Genomic DNA, 19,668 nt, shown 5'->3' with positions numbered 1-19,668 from the left:
GGAAAGCTTAAGTGTCAGAATATTATTTTCTCCTCTGCATCACCCTCCACATACCCCCCAAATAAAGTTTTGGTATGATCATGGTGCTTTACATTATCTTTACTTTATATTTTAAATACAATTTTATCTTAATCTCTTTCTATGTCAACTGCTGTTGTGATGATTCAAAAATGTTATTAGGTCGTTATGACATAGTTTTATACATTTGCTCCATGAAAGGGTCCTGTGCCATAAAGTTTAAGGCAGGACTCCTTAAAGGACGAAAAGACAGTTACCTATCATCTGTCTTGGTGGGAGAGACAGCATACACACCAGTGACTGCAATGCAGGAAAGTGCTAAGGAGGGTGAGAAATTAAAAAGCATTTAAACTGTTTTTTTTTTAAGGATGCCCAGGATATGGTCAGTTGAGGATGATAGGGAACAAAAATCCAGAGAGTAATAAATAAAGGCACTAATTGGAAGGGAAGCACAAAGCAAGTAGAAGGGAAGGCTTAGAGAAAGGTGGAAGTTGTGGGAGGTAAACCTGAAGCAAACCTTCAATGTCAGATTAAATGAATTTTATCTCATAATAGTGAGCAAAGGAGGCACATGCTAGTTAATGACTTTGCAGTCTGTAACTGCCTGGCTTTGGCATGGTTCTCCTAGCTGAGTGTTTTAATTACACCTGAGGTATGGAATAAGGGGAAGTGGATTTCCCCATCTGTCAAGCAGGTATGCCCATTTACACACACTGATTACCTGTAGTAATAAACTTAGGTGTGTCTCCTCCTGCTGTCCTTTCAACTAGCTGCCATGCAGGAAGGGCAGGTATTAATACTTCCACTTGGTAGAGGTGGAAACTGAAATCCAGAGAGTTTACACAAGTTGCCCATGGACACACCAAGTGGGGAGCCAAATGCAGTGTCTGTTCACTTTCCCTATCTCCAAGCCCTTAGCCTCTGTCACTAGAGGGTGGCTTTTGTGCCCTGTTTCTATTACTGCTTCTCTGTTGCCTTTTCTATTCAATTACAACTCTTTCTTCTGGTTCTTCACTCCTGATTATTTTAATCTGATTAAGGACACTAATAACAGCCGCTAGTAGGCACTTAAGTTCATTATCTCTAATTTTCACAACCATCCCGGGTAGGTATGATTACCCCATCTCATATATGAGGACAGAAATGGGGAGGTTAATTTGCTTGTGGGTGATGAGCCAGAACTCCACTCAGATCTGTCTGATGTCTCATGTTTGTGTCTACCTGGAGGCTCAGTTTCATGTGAGGATTAAGTGAGAATAGATATGTCAAACATTCTTAGGACCATGCTGGCCATGTGGTAAGCACTAAAAATCACCACCACCAGTAGGAGCTGTAGAAGAGCAGTAGTCATCATGGTTCTATGGCCATACAGCTCCTTTTCCACTGTGCTGGGCTGCCTTCTGGGGTTCTCTGCTTCTGTTTTTAGGCTCAGCCTTTTCCAAGTGTTCTTACTCTGGTTACCTGTTTGTGTTTTCTCTTTTTCTACCATGACCAACTCATTTTACTTGAACTTAACATGTTAATTGTGTGGTTTTTTTAATTAAAAGGCGTTCATGCTGGTATGAGCTCATAGATGTAGTGATCTGCCCATTGACAGTTTTCTTACCCAGATGGATTCACATTCCCTGGCATTTGCTGGTCTCTCCATCTGTCTGACTTCCCTAATTTGAACTTCTCTGGCTACTCTTTCCTCTTTGCTTCCTGCACCTAGGGTGGCACAGAGATGGAAACAGACAGATGTTCACATCTCCTGGCTGGACCTGAAGAGAGGGGTGTGAATGGAGACTGTCATGGGTGGAGTGAAGGGCATAGTTTTCAGAGCAGAAAGTATAGACTGGTACTGGTTTGTTTGTTTTTTAAGGTTCTTACTGTATATAGTCCAGCCCTGTCTACCTGCTGCAGCTCTGTGCGTAGAGGAGCCTGGAAATGCCCAGAGTTCCTTACCCCTCCTTTCCCATGCCCTAAACTTTCTGTTTGGCTTTGGGGAAGATGGTCCTGGTATAGTGGGACATTTTGCAACCCATTAGAGAGTCATCTGATCATTTAACTTCGATTTTAGTTTTTGTACTGGAGGAACTACTATTTGGAGATGATTTACATGACTTAAGTGGCTCATACTTGGGCAGGATAAATTGAGCCATGCTGGGGCACAGGGGCTGAAAGGACAGAGGCTATGAGGTACAGGAGTGTTAACTCATACAAATGCCATGGTTGCCATCTGGGGCACTTTTATGCCCTGTACCTCGTGTACCTAAACTTACCTGCCCCAGGGAACATGGAGAAACATTGCTCTTGATTAATCTAAACAAGGATAACAGGTTGCGCAAAGGCAGGCTCTCAATAACATTTGTAGGAGGTTTAAATCATGCCTGATGGTGAATTCAGAGTAGTTTTCTAGATTGCAGCACAAAATAATAGAAGTATTACTATCAGATTGGGAAAACTAAGTTCTGCAGAGAGTTGAATGATTGAACTCAACTTTTCATTGTTTTACCTGATTATCAAGGAAAATAGACTTCCTAATTATTTGGTCAAAAAGGAAAGTTCTGTTGTTACAAAGTTTCCTAAAATGATGATGGTGTGTATTGGAAGTGGGCTAAATAAATAAAAGAGCATAGCAAATTTAGTACACCTTTGAAAAGTTTTTAAGATTTTAGTAAGAAATGTCTGCCAATTTGTTTTCTACTTAGATCCTCACACAAGCGAACTCTTATTGTTCTTTCATTTTGAATATTTATATTGTAACTGTTGACTTTTTAAAGCAGATACAATGCACACTTTACCTGGTAAATCCTGTACACAGGGGTAGAGTTCTACAGCCTGAAATAATGGGCAGCCGGAGAATTAAGAAGAGAAAATTTTCCTGGAGTGTTCTAAGGTTGTCTTCCCTGATTTCCCTGCCCATGAAGTCAGTGGGATCTGTCTTAATGGGGTGAACTTGGACATGCATTCCACTTCTGCAAGGTGTAGGGACAAAATTGGGTCCCTGTTGTTTAAAGTAACTGTCCTCGGTGGTCCCCCAGATGCCCCTTCACTTACCATCTTGGGGAGCTGGCCTTTTTGCCTCTTCTAGGTGTCACTCTGCCCTGTTCATTTCCTTTGCCATTAAACTTGGGGTTAGGATGCAGAATTTTCCACTTTCCTGTATCCTGTTGTCTAGAAATTAAATAACTTGTAATATTATTTTAAGGGAAAGACAAAGCAAGCTGGTCTATGGAGTTTTCACCTAGGGGCTCCATGCTGTCCTGAATTTGAAATAAGAAACCAGAGAGTTTTTCTGGTTAATATGTGCATGAATTACCAAGATCTTGATCTCTGGAAAAACCTATCCTTGTGCTTGATCTGTTTCTCTTTGTCATATTTGGTTCTCTTAAAACTGATTCATCAGTTGGTTGGTCAGTAGATGAGACTCATGTCTTCATCTGTATTATATGAGCCACATCACATTCTGAACACACTTCTAAAGCCAGGTCTTTTTGGTGGCATGTGTTTATTTCTCATAAAGCTAAAAGAAGGGTTCTGGTTCCTTTCTGTCTGAAAGCCTCCATCCCTTCCCATTGGGCTAACCATGAATTTTCTATTTTCTGTCCAAAGCATGATTTCAACAGCTTTCTCATATTCTTTCTAAAGATCATTTCAGGTTGCCTTCTAGAATTCCATCACTGTATTCTACCACATAAACATTTGTGTACCTTTTAAAATAATAGCAGGTAATTTTCCACCAGAAGTGTTACTCTTTGTATCAACTTTAACAATGACAATATTGTTTATCATTAATGAGATGCCTTCTTTTTTTACTAAATTCTTTCACATATCTTGAAGCCAGCCTTAAGAGGTATACAAAGAACCTTTTGTATGAACTTGTTTGTTCCTTGTAGGGCTGTAAAAATTCCCCTGTATAACCAAGTATATTTAATGTTTTGTATATGGATAGATTTTCACCAATTATGCAATTACTTTAAAGTTTATAGTTCTGTTTGGCTTATCTATTCCTCTTGGGCCGATTTTAGTATTTTTTTTCTAGAAAATCATTATTTCATTTGGGTTTTTTAATTTATGGGGAAGAGTTTTATTTTTTATTATTTATAAAACCTCCATTTTACCTGTATTTATGTTCTACTTTTTTATTCCTAATAGTGTCATTTTTGTCTTTCTTCACCTTGATCAAAATCTCAGAACTTTATCTATTTTATACTTTTCAAAGAATTAGATTTCAGTTGGCTTCTCACTTATTAATTTCTACTCTTTATCATTTAGTTACTCCTATTTTATATAGGGTGTGTTTTGTTATTTTTTAAGTTCTTGAATTGAAAGTTTAGCTCACTAGTCAGATTTTCTAATTGTCAAATTTATCAAAATTATCACCAGATTTCTAATATGTTGACTCCCAACTTACAAGGGTAATTAATCCCTGAAAAAATACACTTGTAGTGGAAAACATAATTAATATCACTTTCAATAATTTCAAAAATAAATATTTTTATGAACTCCTGAGCTCTAAAATTGACATGCCCTATACTAAAATGACATTGATCTTGTTAAAGTGGGCAAAATTATTTCAATAGTGTACTTTAGTTATTATAATTCCTAAATAGCCATTTCCTTTTCATCTATTTTTCAAAAATATGGCTATTTACTTGTTCTCATTACATTCAAATCTATGATAAACTAACACTTAAGACTCTATTATAAGCAAACATACTCATAATATTCTATAAATTTATATAAATTCATCTTTATTGCAAATTATAATAACAAATGAGAATGGTGAAGACTAAAGAATTCAGGGAGATGATGTAAAGGAAATCATACTTTCCTAATAAATTGCATGAAATCATTACTGCTATTAACAAGCAAATCATCCATATTCTGAGAGAAGAACTTAACATCAGTGATAAAGCTGGAAAGATGACTGCTTGATGCATCACATCAAAGGTGCATAACTACCAACTTGAAGTCTATAAAATCCAGTTTGGTCTTATGAAGTCAAAGAAGTGCTTCATGAGCTGAAATAGGAATATTTAAATGAAATTATCTTAAAGATGATTTCTCATGATCCAAATGGGTATATCTTAGAGGAATGGCAATACGTGTATTTCAGGCTAGAAATCTGTCTTCCAATCATACTACTTCAGTTGCACTGCATAGTTTTGATACAGAGTTTTAATTGTTGTTCAGTTCTCAGTATTTTTAAATTCCCTTGAGATTTTTTTATTGTATCCCAATAAGGATTTATAATTGTAATTTTTAGTTAATAAACACACAGAGATGTGTGTTTAATTTTTATTTTATTCATATTTTTATTACATTTTGGTTGGACAGATCTGATACCGATTTTGATTGGGATGGCTGCTGTGGCTTAATATGTGACCATTTTTAAACTACATTTTCCATGGTTGCTTGAAAAAGGTTGTGCTTTCTCTATTGGTTGTGAGATTTTTCACAGGCATATGCACATGTACTCACAGACTAGATCACATTTCTAATTGTGGGGTTCAAGTCTTTAATAGATTAATTTTTTTGGCTACTTTATCTGTTAAGTTTTGGGGGCATTACAACCAATCACTGTGATTTTGTGAATTTCTGTTTTATATATTTTAATGCTGTATTATTAGATTCATACTAGTTTAATATTGTTGTATCTTCTGAATGAATTCTTTTCATTATTAAGTTATTCTATATTTTCAATAATTTTATTATGGCTCAAAGTCTTTCTCTTTTTTTAGTACTATTATTCAAAATAAAACTGGATTTTGCACATGCATTTTTTTCTGTATCTGTGTTTTCCACATCTGTATTTCCTAGACATTGTCTTTCCCATACCATTACAATCTAATGAATGGGGTAATTTTCTTTAATTGTATCTCATTAAACCATTTATAGTTGTATTTCATTAAACCATGTATCTAAAATGTCAAATATGTATATGTTGACTTTGCTGTCTGTTACTGTATTAGTTGGTGTCCTTAGTTTTCTTTCCTTGCCATATTTTGGCTTAGTTATTTTCATACATTACTGTATACTGTTTCATTCCTTTTGTGGTTTCTCTTCAATTTTAATATAATTATACCTGATTGAACAGGAGAGAGGCCAGACCACCTTGGTTCACATCCTAAGTACATTTCAGCATATTGGGTAGTTATGTAATTTTGGGGGTATAACTTGAACTCTCTGGGCTCAGTTACCCTCTTGGTAAAACGGGGATAATAAAAGTAACAGTGTCATAGGCTGCTGTGAAAATTAAATTAGTTAATAGTTGTAAAATGTTAAAATGTTTTCAGAACATAGTAAATATAGTATTTGCTCTATTTTTATTGTTTACCTTCTTCTTCAATAATACTTAAACTTTAAAAATTCTTAACTACTATCTGCCTGTTTCAGAATTCTAATTTTTGTCTTGTAATTTAGACCTTGTTTGTATTTAACTTCCTTCAAATTAGTTTTTAGTTTTTATAAGCAGTTTATAGTGATTTGCAAACCTGCTTACCAGTTTTTCATCATTGTCTTCTGTCTCCCTATTTCTTCCAAATTGTTTTATTTTTACTGAAATCTGTTCTTTAGTGGATATTTCAGGGAGGGCCTTTGAGTGATAGATTCTCTTGATCTTTGTCTGAAAATGGCTTTATTTTTTATTTTTATTTTTTTATTATTTTATTTTATTTTATTTATTTTGGTATCATTAATATAAAATCACATAGGCAACATTGTGGTTACTATATTTCCCCTGTTATCAAGTCCCCACCACATACCCCATTACAATCACTGTCCATCAGTGTAGTAAGATGCTATAGAGTCACTACTTGTCTTCTCTGTGTTGAACAGCCCTCCCTGTGCCCCTCCCCCACATTATAATGCCCCCTTTCTTTTTTTCCCACCCTTATCCCTCTCTTCCCACCCACCCTCCCCAGTCCCTTTCCCTTTGGCAATTGTTAGTCCATTCTTGGGTTCTGTGAGTCTGCTGCTGCTTTGTTCCTTCAGTTTTTGCTTTGTTTTTGTGCTCCACAGATGAGTGAAATCATTTGGTATTTGTCTTTCTCTGCCTGGCTTATTTCACTGAGTATAATACCCTCTAGCTCCATCCATGTTGTTGCAAATGGTAGGATTTGTTTTCTTATGGCTGAATAATATTCCATTGTGTATACGTACCACATCTTCTGATGGACACTTAGGTTGCTTCCATATCTTGGCTGTTGTAAACAGTGTGGTGATAAACATGGGGTGCATGTATCTTTTTGAATGGGATTTTGTTTTCTTTGGATAAATTCCTAAGAGTGGAATTCCTGGGTCAAATGGGATTTCTATTTTTAGTTTTTTGAGGAACCTCCATATTGCTCTCCACAATGGTTGAACTAGTTTACATTCTCACCGGCATTGTAGGAGGGGTCCCCTTTCTCTGCATCCTTGCCAGCATTTGTTGTTCCTATTCTTTTCTATGTTGGCCATCCTAACTGGTGTGAGATGATATCTCATTGTGATTTTAATTTGCATTTCCCTGATAATAGTGACATGGAGCGTCTTTTCATGTGCCTGTTGGCCATCTGAATTTCTTCTTTGGAGAAGTGTCTGTTCATATCCTCTGCCCGTTTTTTAACTGGGTTATTTGCTTTTTGGGTGTTGAGGCCTGTGAGTTCTTTATATATTTTGGATGTTAACCCCTTGTTGTATATGTTATTTACAAACATATCCTCCCATACTGTAGGATGCCTTTTTGTGTCTGTTGATGGTGTCCTTTGCTGTACAGAAGCTTTGAAAATGGATTTATTTTGATTATTCTTTTGAATGATTATGTAACAGAGGTTATAAATTTGACTTTTGTCTTTGCTTGAATTTGAGGTTTTTTCTTTGGTTCATTTTGATAGTCTGCTGCTTCCTTGATGTGTCTAGGTATGGATTTGTTTTATTTTCTTGCTTGGAACTTGTTGTGCTTCCATCTTCCTCATCTTTTCCCTTTCTCTTCTGTTTCTAGATGATTTTATCAGATCTTTTTTTCCAGCCTACCATATTACTCTCAGTTTGTTCAAATCTGTGGTTAACTTGTTTATTGGGTTTTTCATTTTAACTATATTTTCATGTATGCTGTTCTGGTTCTTTTTCAAGTCTGTCTGCATTTTGTTCATATTCTATTTAATTATGGTTTTTATTTCTTCTTTCATTCTTTTACTTATTTAACATTTTCATTTTATAGTGTTTTTTTTTTCAGATACTTCTATTGTTTCTAGTTGTTGGGTTGCAAATTCTTATGTTTATCACATCTACTGACTTTCCCATTTGGATATTTATTTCCTTATATGGACTATAGTTTTTACTGTGAGCTTAGCTTCTGCAGGGACTGTTTAATGGTAGGGATCTATTTTCTTTAAGTTGTAAAAGATTCTTAAAAAATGGTTTTGAGTGTTTTTGCTGAAACCCAGGCTTTCAGTGATTGGTTTTTAGTATTAGCTTGGTTCTTAGCTTAGTTTTCCTATATGATTCAAGTACTGTAAATAGACTTTATACTTATATGTGATACAGACCTGAAACTTAATACTTCACAGCTGAACTTTCCCTCTACCCAAGGCCATAAAGAATTGACGTATTTTCTTCTATTTTTCCCTCACTGTAGGCATCGTTTACTATTTATTTATTTAGGACAAAGTAGTTCTTTGAGACTCAAGAATTTATACATGAGTCCTTCCCTTACTGGTCTTAAGTCAGATTTCTTGCCCTTATGTAGTTGTTCAAATTCCAGGTCTTAACACATAGGGCAGGTGTCTTATCTGGAATCTCCCTGGTTCACTGTGGCTTGAAATCCTTCTAACATCTCTTGCTTTGATTTATTTCCTTATTTCTGGCCTCCTAGATATTTTTCTTATTTTGAATGTGGCTAGATATCGATATGATATGTTTGTAGTGAGAAGAGGCTCTATCTGTGTCCACATTACTGGGTAGCTCAATGACATTTTACATGGCACTTTTTGAAGAAATGCTTTCCATATGTATTTAATGCCTCTGGATATGTTCTTTTTGTAGAATATCATAATAGGTTATCCTTAATATAAAGTGAAAATAATATGTACTTTCCCAGTTTTCCTATCTGCAGGATATGGAGGTGTACCTATTCTGCTTTTGTTTTATCTTCTATGTTTTCATACTTAGAAATAAGAGAAATAGCTCAGTAGTTGAAGAAGTATTGGGCCTAAGTTTTAGAAAAGATATGCCCAGACTGTAAGTAGGAAGACATACTGTAGTTCTTGTTCTGCCAGGAAATCTGTCTCATGACCTTGGCAAATCTTCATTTACTTGGTTCTCCCATTTAATTAGTAGAAGTAAGGATATATATCTGTTCCATCTGTTTAATATTTCCATAATGTTAATATGAAATACTGTGTAGGGGAGGAAGTCATCATTTATTTTATTTTTATTTTTATTATTTATTTTAGTATTAAATCAACAAAGATTTTAGTTTTATAGCAAAAGGAGCTTAATTCAAAAGAATCATGTGTTTATTGTATATTAAAGTGATGTGTGGACATAGACATATTGTCATTATAAATGAGACATGCACAATTACAGGTTACTCTCTTGCAATTACATCTTTTAAAGGTAATGAATCATGATTGATGTACTTCCTGCAGCATTTCTGCACACTGTTCGTCACTTGTCCAAGGGCTTTCTAATCTTGATTTTTATCTAGCCCTTGTTTGCAGATGTGTGTATTCCTCTTCCTCTTCAGTAATTTCAGAGGAAGGCATGGGAATTTCTCTGAAAGATCCCTATGTGGCTGGGGCAGAATCTTATTGTAAAAGCGAATTTCATGTTATTGCTTAGTGTTGGCATACAAAGGTTCACATGTGAAAGACAAAAGAACAGTCAAATTCACAATTATATTTAGAAATGTCAACTGAAAATGAAATGGATTACACATACCCACCCTGCATATGGAAGCACTTTAAGGAAGTTGGAAGGTTTTGTTATCCCTAGAAAGTTCCTCACTGAGTCACTGGGCAGTGAAATGATTCCCTGGCCATATATTTCTGTGACTCTGCCCCTGCGTTTCTGGGGCTCCCTATTGTTGAGCTTGTTTCCTAGGATCCACAGGCTGGGAAACCTGAGCAGTGTAATGCAACCCAGCAAAGTCTTTTCTTGTGGCATTGGAGGGTGGAGATGTGTGGGACTGGATAATCCCTCTATCACGGCTTCTTTAATAAAATAATAATAGCTAACAAGGATGGAGCATTATTCCATGCCAGGTATTTCGACCATGTGCTTTACTCCCATTACCTTATTTAATCCTCACAGCAACTCTGGGAGGGAGGTGCCATTATTATCCCGTTGTAAAAAACAGATGAGGAAACATGTTTAGAGAGCTTAGGTAACTTATCCAAAGTATCACAGCTATTAAGTGGTGGACATGGGGCCCAGGGCTGGTGTGCTTCCTCTTCACTGTGTCTCCGCCATCCCACCTCTCATGGAGGTAATAGTAAGGTCTAGACATGTCTGGGGTCTCCAGAGCACCTTGGTGTGCCTTATCTCACTCGTAACATGAAGCAGGGGCCTGCACTTGAGTTTCATGGTCGACTCTTATGACCTCATTCTGACTGTCTCTGATTTTCATTGTAAAATCGGACAATAATGATAATAATATCCTCTCTCCTCAAGAATCATTAGGTGGACCATCTGAAATAATATACAAAGACAAATTGTGCCTCTAAAGTTAAAATTAGCAATAGCTCTGCAGACTGGATAGGACAGAAAAAAGCTACAAAAAGGCAGGGTGGCATAACTCTTTAGTAGTATCAGGCCAGAATTTGAGTCTAGAATTTCTGAACCTTGGTCTAGCATTTTCCACCATCTGTACTTAGGGAATGTAGAATTTTTATGCTTTTGAAATATATATATTTAACATGTTAATGATTCACAGGTTAAAGTTTCAACCATATAACTGGGACTACCATGTAGATTTTAATAGGCCAAGGTTCAACTTCAAAGAATTTATAGGAGAAAGATGTTAAATATGTTTCACCATTGCCCATGCATGCACACTTACTAAATTGTACACACACACATACACACACAGACATATATGCACACATGACTGACAGTCATGAGGACGCAAGCTCCATGAGGGCAGGGACTTTGACTCACTGTCTTCAACAGTGATTGGCACATAGTAGGTACTCAGTAAATAATCAATGACTAATGTTTAGACACACTTTTTGTTTAACCTCAATTTAATCATGTGGTTATTAAGTAACCATACTTCCCGGTCTGTCCCCAATATCCATGGTTTGAATTTGTTGTCCTAGCATATATGGAAGAGTATGCTCTTTCAGTCTCAGATATACTAGTCAGTATGATAATTTATTTGGTCAGTCTTCTTATGATGCGTGTACTATTATTGTATACTTTGAATGGTAATTTAGGCTCTGTTGCCCAAAATCTGATACTCCCTGAACTGGTGGGTCTACTCAGTGTTACCAGGGTCCCCAGACATGTCAATTCACACTCAGGCAGGGGAAATGTGTTTTTCAGTAAACCATTTCTAGGTACGCTTCTACGTTTTGTACAAACAGGGTTTCTTTAGAAATCTTGATAGGAAGGAGTTTTTAAAGTAAAGTGCTGCCAAAAGCAATTATTGCTGTTTTAAAACTGTCAGCTGGTCTTTTTTTTTTTTTAATTAAAGTATCATTGATATACAATCTTATGAAGGTTTCACATGAGCAACATTGTGGTTTCAACATTCACCCATATTATCAGGTCCCCCACACACACCCCGTTGCAGTCACTGTCCATCAGCTTAGTAATGTCAGCTGATCTTCTTTATCACCAGTGTTCTAAGGCAGAATCACAAATTGGCTGAGTGTCCATCTTCTCTAACCAACACTGGAATGGTGAGGAGAAACAGTCATGAGAAATTGCGGTTCCTCCTTCCGGGACTGAAATGCCTCATCCTTGGGGTCAGTAAGGGCACACTACTAGTGTCACTGGGCTTCTTAGAAGACTGGCATCACTCTTTGTGCATTCTTTTGTGAACTGTCTGGAAGGATATGAAGATGCTGCCTGTAGCTCGAGGAGCTCCCACTTTGAAGGGAATTAGAAAATATCGATGCCTGCATGAACAGCTCCTGCCCTGGTCGCTCTGTGTCCTGTTGCCCAGGCTGGCTTTCTTCAGCGCTTTCTCCCTCTCTGACGTGTGACTATTTATGTTAGTAGTTGACTGTGTCCCTCCCTCCTCCAGTAGAGGTGCTGGGGGAGGCCTGTGCCTTTTGTCTTTGCCTACCTCATGCACAGGGTCAAAACTAATGATGTCTACATTCTCAATACTGTCTTATACACTCAGTCATTTCACATCTATAACCCATTGGGATTCTCACAAGGCTTTCTTGGGTTTTGTTTTAGTGCTGACGTTCATTCATGAGCTCATACACTCCTGTTCTAAGCTTGGCTTATAAGTGCTAATGGTTTGGCTAAAGGGATTTGGTTGATAAGATAGCTAATTTATGTATTTAATGACTTTATTCCCTCCACAGTGATTTTTTTTTCTTTTTATCTTTTCATTTGGTATTGAATGTTTCAATTTTGTGTTTTGAGGCCACTGAAATGATGGGAGTCATTACAGTTCCTAACCCTCTGAACAAAGGCATATAATGAGGCTTCTGTTTTACTACTAAATATGTTGTGGGTTTAATTATTATTTTAATGAAGCATTACAATTTTGGTGAAGGTAGAACAATGCATACATTTTAAGAATCAAAATCCCTTGGGTCTTTTCAATGACAAACAGGAAGACCTGGATGTACCAGGTACAAGGCAAAGCTGGTAATCAGAAGCCAGATAGGAGGCAAAGTGGACAAAAATCTTACACTTCTAGGAAGTTCAGGAAATAGTATAACTTTACCAAATAGGGTAATTTCTTAGTGTAGCCCTGGCCACCAGTCTGCAAATAGTTCCTCTGAAAATAGCCAGTGACTGCAGGTGAGCATCAGCAACCACTTAATAGAAAGATGAAGTTAGGTAGCAATTACTTGCAACTGTGGGTTCCTTTACTATACTTTGATCTATTTATGTTAAGCAAGTGGTAAATTTGCCTAGGAGGCAGGCTCTTTTTGAGGAATAAAAACCAAATAGAAAATAAAATTCTGACACAGGGTGGCTGAGTGGGTGGCATAGGCCCCCTGGATAACCTTGCACAACTTGAGGATGGCAGTGGGCAAAAGACAAAACCAAAATTGGCAAGACTCATTTGCTAACACACGGGCTGAGAGAATGACAAAGCCTAGGATTTAACATCCAGCCTGGGGCAATACAATAAAAATTGCTTTCTAGTGTTGGCCTGCAAGGAAAGTTTTGAAATCTAGGTAACAGCATGTGTTAGAGTCTCTATCACAATGCCCGAGCAAAGATGGCCCACCTCGTCCTCCCACAGCCGCTGCACTATGCAAAGGGCCTATTCAGAAACAGTCACCAGAACCTAACTGACCCCTGGATTTTGTTATTCCACCTAACTAATGCCTACATATGGGAATGTTTAACCTTCAGAAACATCTCTTTAAATCTAATCCTTCCTTGGTCAAACCCCTTCATTAAAGGGTGTTGCTAAAACGAGAAAAGGAAAACGAAAAAGAAAAAGATGAAATGCAGTCAAGTTGAAGATGTGTAGAATCGTGAGAGCTAGTGAACCTGCTTCACAGCTGTAAAACCTAAGCCTGAAATCCTGACAGATCCGGAACAAGTTCTAGTTCTGTGATGACCTCATGCTGTACTTCACGGAAATATGAGTCAGAGACTTTTCTAAATAAGAATACTCAGCGTGTCCAAGGGCTGCTCTCAGCATTTTAACAGCATGGATCTTGTTTCCCACCTGGCTGTGTTGGAAATTCCCCAGCATCTGTGGGTTACTTTACTTGGTGTAGGGAGGTGCATGTTTCACACCCAGACATAAAATGTGCAAAAATCCTTTGAATGTTGTCCAGTGTCATTATTATTTCCTGGGGCAGAGTTGCTGCCTTGGTGGGCAGTGAGGTGCAACTAAGCCAAGCTGCAATTTCCTGTCCATCTGGAAATTTCTGGAGGGGCAGTGTGTGTATTCTCCCTGGATGGAGGTGGAGTCCATCTCCCTCATCTATCCTACAGGTAGCTTCAAAAATAAAGAATGTGACCATTAGCAGAGAAAGAAGATCTTCACTAGCAAGTACTTCATTATTTCATTAGCAAGAAGTAGCCAGGATGGTCCAGTACATAATTGGTTTTGATCTTTTGAAAGCTGGTCAGTGGAAAATGATCTAACATAAAATGTAAAACTTATGAGTAACTTCAAAGAAAAAGTGAGAAATAGTATTTGCAGAAAAGTACAGTGCTTGTTTATTTGTTTCTATTTCTTCTGGCTTTCCTCAAAAGAAATAATTTCTTTCTTATCCTGGAAAGGAAGACATTGATTTGCTTCTTACAAGATCAATATGCAAAATAAATATGACACATATACTTTATGTAGATGCAAATTAGCCAGTTTCTTGCATGACAATCTCTTTAAAAAATCCTGGAAAACTAGTGAGCTTGTTTACCACAGAGGCAGCCATTTAGCATTTAGGGCCTGCGATTGTCACTTCCTTAAAGAAGATTTTTTCAGAGATGTCGAAGGGCTACGGAATTGCCAGAAGGCATGAGATGGGGAACTGTATCAACAGAATTGCTCATTTTTCCACATGTGTGGTGTGCTTGCTGCTGTGGCTCAGCATCTTTAAAAGCCAGGAGAACGTCATTTGGGACTGGTCTGCCTAAAATTGGTTAGGGCAGCAGAAGTCTGGAGAGGCTCTAGGCTTGTTTGCTCACCCTTCGGCTGCTGTGAACTGAGGGATTGAATACAGTGTCTTTCATGAAGCAACATGAACCAGAAGAGTTTTTGGATGACTGTGTGCATGTGTCTGTGTGTGTGCTTGTCTGCAGGTGTTATGCATGCCATCACCCACAGGCACACACACACACACTCACAACTTTTAAGTCTGTCATGGGTAATTAGGTTGCCAGTTAAAAACTAAATAAGGAATTTCTGGTAGCGGATGTTTGCAGAGTCTATTCAGGAAAGATACTGTTCCAACTTACTAGATATAGGCTCATTTCTTCAGGCTCATCACTTCTGGTAGGGAGAAAAATATAATACTGAGAATTGATGTTATCTTGCTGATGGCCCAGGAATGGAAGTACTAAGTGTGAGATAGCAGAAAGGGGTTCGTATAGGTAGTGATGACGCAAGGACCTGAGTCAAATCCTGTGCCCAGCCCTGGCTCAGGGATCAGACTAGAGTTTAGCTGTGTAATGGAGAAGACATTCCCAGGCCAGCAATGTACCCTAAAAGGCCCCTCTGTCAGTGAAAGAGAGCTTCACCAACTCAGTGCACTGCGTGGGACCTGTCAGAGAGCACATCCTCCTCACACTGCTTCTGACATCTAGTTGAGTCACACAGCGATAGCATAGTCTCTGGAAAGCAAACTCTATGGTCAAATCAAATATCATCCTGGCAGTTATTGATATCCCAAATGAAAGTGTTGCTTTACCCTTGCTAAACTGTTTTGTTAATTCAAAAAAAACTCTCTGGTCTTAGAAACCATGAGATTCTCAGGTCCCATATAATAAGTTTTTGCATTTAGAAATATATCTATGGATAAAATAAAGGAATTTACCAGTTTTAAATATAACAAAAACAATATTGTAATTGTTCCTGTGCTTTTGTTCACTGAACGTTATTTTGAATAAACCCATAGCAGTATTGACACAATAAACATATATGTCATGGCAGATTGTTGTGTTATGTTAATATGTTTAATTTCCCGTCTTCTTTGACATTTTGCTGTGAACATTTTGTAAAAAGAAGAATTTACTTTACCCTTTAAATTGCAGAAAATTCTGATTTTTCTGCTTTTTTTTTTTTTTTTGAACAGCCCTTGCTTTGTACATTTTATTTTTCTAGGTGGTTTCTATGAAAGCATTTTCACTGTGAACATTTTTGGCAGGAAAGCAATTTTGACATCAAAGATAAAAATCACGAAAAAATAAAACAGGGCTATTCATTAAAAAGGGCATAATGAAACATGAAAAAAATTAATAAAATTCATTATTAATTTCTTCCTTCATTAAGAGTTTTCCCAAAACTAGGATGCATGTTTATGACTGAGCTTCGTATTGCCCTTTGCAAGCCTTGTTCACTGCTGTTTGTTCTCAGTGCATTGTCACAGGGCCGTTGATAGCTGTCCTCTGGGAAAGGCAGATGAAATGCTAGTGCTGTAATGCATTTGTAACTGAGCTCTGTTATCGTTGTCACTGATATGTTATCATTTTCTAGTATAGTACAGCTTGCAATCTGACTTATATTCTCTGATTTCACACTTCCAGTAAGTTTTTTCCGTGTGTTTTTTATCAGGCTGGTATACATAGTTGTTATCACCTACCATGTCTACTCATTACTGTAGCGGCTATGATGAGGGCTTGGTAGGATCGATATCATGTAAAAATAGGAACTTTGTCAGTGGAGAGATGAAACCAAATTATCAAGCAGTTAGTTGTTTTCCCTCTTACAGCAGGATTGCCTTATGGCCAATGAGTTATGTGGCCAAATATGTGTGGCAAAGCTGTGTGAGGCAAAGACGCTTATGGCAGAGATGCATATGAGACCTTTTATCTCACTACGCCAAGAGTGGCCTTTCAAAGGCCCCATTTAGAGGCTGATACTCAGCCGATCATTACTTTTGTGGGGTACCTGCATGGTGACCATGCCTATCAACAGAGATCAGTTTTAGCAACATCTTTTCATGCATGTTTGTTTAGCAGTGTTTACACTGATAAATATTTCATTTTGTTTTCCCATAGTTATAAGAATGAGTAGGAAAGTGAAAACTGAATGTGAAGGTATTTTTTCCATTGTGGTAAAATATATATAATGTAAAAGTTACCATTCTAACCATTTGAAGTTATCAGCTCAGTGGCATTAAATACATTCACAATGTGGTGCAACCATCACTACCTTCCTTCTCTAAAACTTTTCATTTTCCCAGACAGAAGTCCTGCCTATTAAACAGTTACTCCCATGACCCTCTTCCAAGCCCCTGGTAGCCTCTCTTCTACTTTCTGTCTCTATGAATTTGACTGCTTTAGGTGCTTCATATAAGTGGAATCAAACAGTATTTGTTCTTTTGTGTTGGCGAAAGTAAAGAGTTTAAGGAGGAGCAGTATAACTCTGCCAAACTTATGGAAATTGAGATGAAGGTGGAAATTACCAGCAGGGATGTAAGCATAAATCTTTTGTGTAATCAGATACAAACCAGTTGGCTGTGCATTCCACTGGGAAATAAAAGAACAGAATTGGAGAAAACAGAGAAGTTGGAAGTAGGTGTGTGAGGACTGTGACAAAAAAGGCCCGAGGTCTTTAGCTCTGGGGTGTTGGAGCCCCCAATGACAAGGGGTGCATCACATGCATTTTCACTGTCTCTCCACAGGCATGCAGTCAGCTCCCTAGAGGACAAAGCCCAACTCAAAGGAAAGCTTAGGAGCTTCCCTCTTTATTGTCATTTTTGTCGACCTGCTTCACGTTTTACGAGACGGTGGAGTACTAACGTAAGACTTGCTGCAGCTCTATGAACGTGTGTTTTGGTGAGTGTGACAGGCCCTCAGGTGGGTCTGTGAGCTCTAGTGTAGTGGGCACTTTCTAAAGACATTGGTGCAGGGAGATTGGGGGCAGAGAGCCACATGGGTCAATCATCGTACTCTCAAAACCCTATATCTGTCTTAAATGAAAAGCAAACCTGTTTTTCATATCCTTGCCCATATTGGGTATTATTACTTCCCATTTTCCTTGGGGTGAATCCAGACTGAATGACACAGCCCAGAACGGGTCACTCTCACCCTCTGTCTTTGTAGATTTGCTTATTCTGGGCATTTCATATAAATAGACTCATACAATATGTGGTCTTTTTGTCTGGCTTTACTCACTCAGAACAAGTGTTTTCAAGGTTCATCCCTGTTGGGTGTACATTGTTCCTCTAGATGGCCAAAGAAGAGTCCATTGTATTGGCTTTGTCACATTTTGTTTATTCATTCATCAGCTGACGGACACTTGGGTTGTTTTCACTTTTTGGCTGTTATGAACATAACTGTGCAAGATTTTGTGTGGACAGGCTTTTACTTCTTTTGGGTGTATACCTAGGAATGCATTTTTGGGACCAAATGATAAGCCAACATTTGACTTTTTGAGGAACTGCCGTACTGTTTTCCAATGTGACGGTGTGATTTGATTTCCTACCAGTAGTGTATAAGGGTCCTCGTATCTCCACATGTTTGCTAACATTTGTTACTATCTTTCTTTTTGATGATAGTCACTGTAATGGGTATAAAGACCCATATGTTATTTATGGATGTTGTTGAGTTTCCAAGTTTAGAGGTTTTCCTGTTTTCTATATATTATCCATTTCTAGTTTGACTCCATTGTGATCAAAAGAATATATTCTGTATGATTTCAATTCTTTTAAGTTTATTGAGGTTCATTTTTATGGCTTAGGATATGTTCTATGTTGGTATAATTTCTGTGGATTCTTGAAAAGAACGCATAGTCTGCTGCTGTTCGTTGGAGTCTTCTATAGAATTAAATTCTATTGATTGATGTCTAGTAATTCTATCAGTTACGAAGAGGGGTATTGAAGTCTTTAACTGTAATTGTATATGTTTCTATTTCTTCTTTTAACTCTATCAGTTTTTGTTTCATGTATTTTATAGTTATGTCATTTGGTGCATGCACATTTAGGCTTGCCATGTCTTGTTGGACTGGTCCTTTTTTTATGTAATGTCCCTTTCTGTCTCTGGTAATTTCTTTGCTCTGAAGCTTACTTACTTGAAAATTAATTTAGCCACTCCTAGTGCCTTTTGATTAATGTTTTAATGATGTAATTTTTTCCATTCTTTCATTTTCAACCTTCCCATTTCATTAAATTTGAAGTGAGAGTTTTGTAGACAGTGTATAGTTGGGTCATACATTTTGATCCATTCTACTAACAGATATCATTTAATTGATGCATTTGATTTTATGTAATTACTGATAAGTCCAGGTTTAAATCTGCCACTTTATGTTTTCTGTTTGTGTTCTTTTCCTGCCTTCCTGTGGGCGATTTGAATGATTTTTAGAACTCCATTTCCATTTATCTGTTTTTGAGCGTATCTCTTTGCATAGCTACTTTAGTGGTTCTTCTAAGTTTAATATTTTATATATGTAATAGTGGTTTACTGGTGTAGTCATTTACCAGTTTGAGTGAAGTGTAGAAACCTTACCTCCCTTTATATCTCTACTGCTTCCCACTTATAGTTTGAAACATTTTCTCTGTATACATTGAGAACCACATCAAATACAATTTTAGCTTCAGTGGTCAAACTTAATTTAGAAAATTCAGGAGGAAAAGACAAAGGTGTAGAATCTGTCCATACTTCTTTCTGCTTTTCTTTCTTCTTGATGTTTCAGGATTCCCATTGTTTTCTGTTTTGAGAATTTCCTTTAGCCATAATTTTAGGGTGGGTCTGCTGGCAACAAATTTTCTTAGTTTTCCTTCAACTGAGGATATCTTGATTTCCCCTTCATTCCTGAAGGATATTTTCATCAGTTATAGAATTCTGGGTTGGCAGTTCTTTTCTCTGCAC

General features: G+C 37.3%; 1 protein-coding gene across 2 annotated transcripts in view; it reads left to right on the top strand.

The window, feature by feature from the left end:
* The window catches only part of SLC9A2 (solute carrier family 9 member A2), a 101,100-nt gene that overhangs the window by 979 nt on the left and 80,453 nt on the right, over positions 1 to 19,668 (top strand). The window lies entirely within an intron of this gene.

This window comes from Manis pentadactyla, chromosome 2 (genome assembly GCF_030020395.1).
Source record: "Manis pentadactyla isolate mManPen7 chromosome 2, mManPen7.hap1, whole genome shotgun sequence".
NCBI classification, from domain to species: domain Eukaryota; kingdom Metazoa; phylum Chordata; class Mammalia; order Pholidota; family Manidae; genus Manis; species Manis pentadactyla.
The sequence above is the reverse complement of the archived record's forward strand: the minus strand, read 5'-3'. Positions and strand labels throughout refer to the sequence as shown.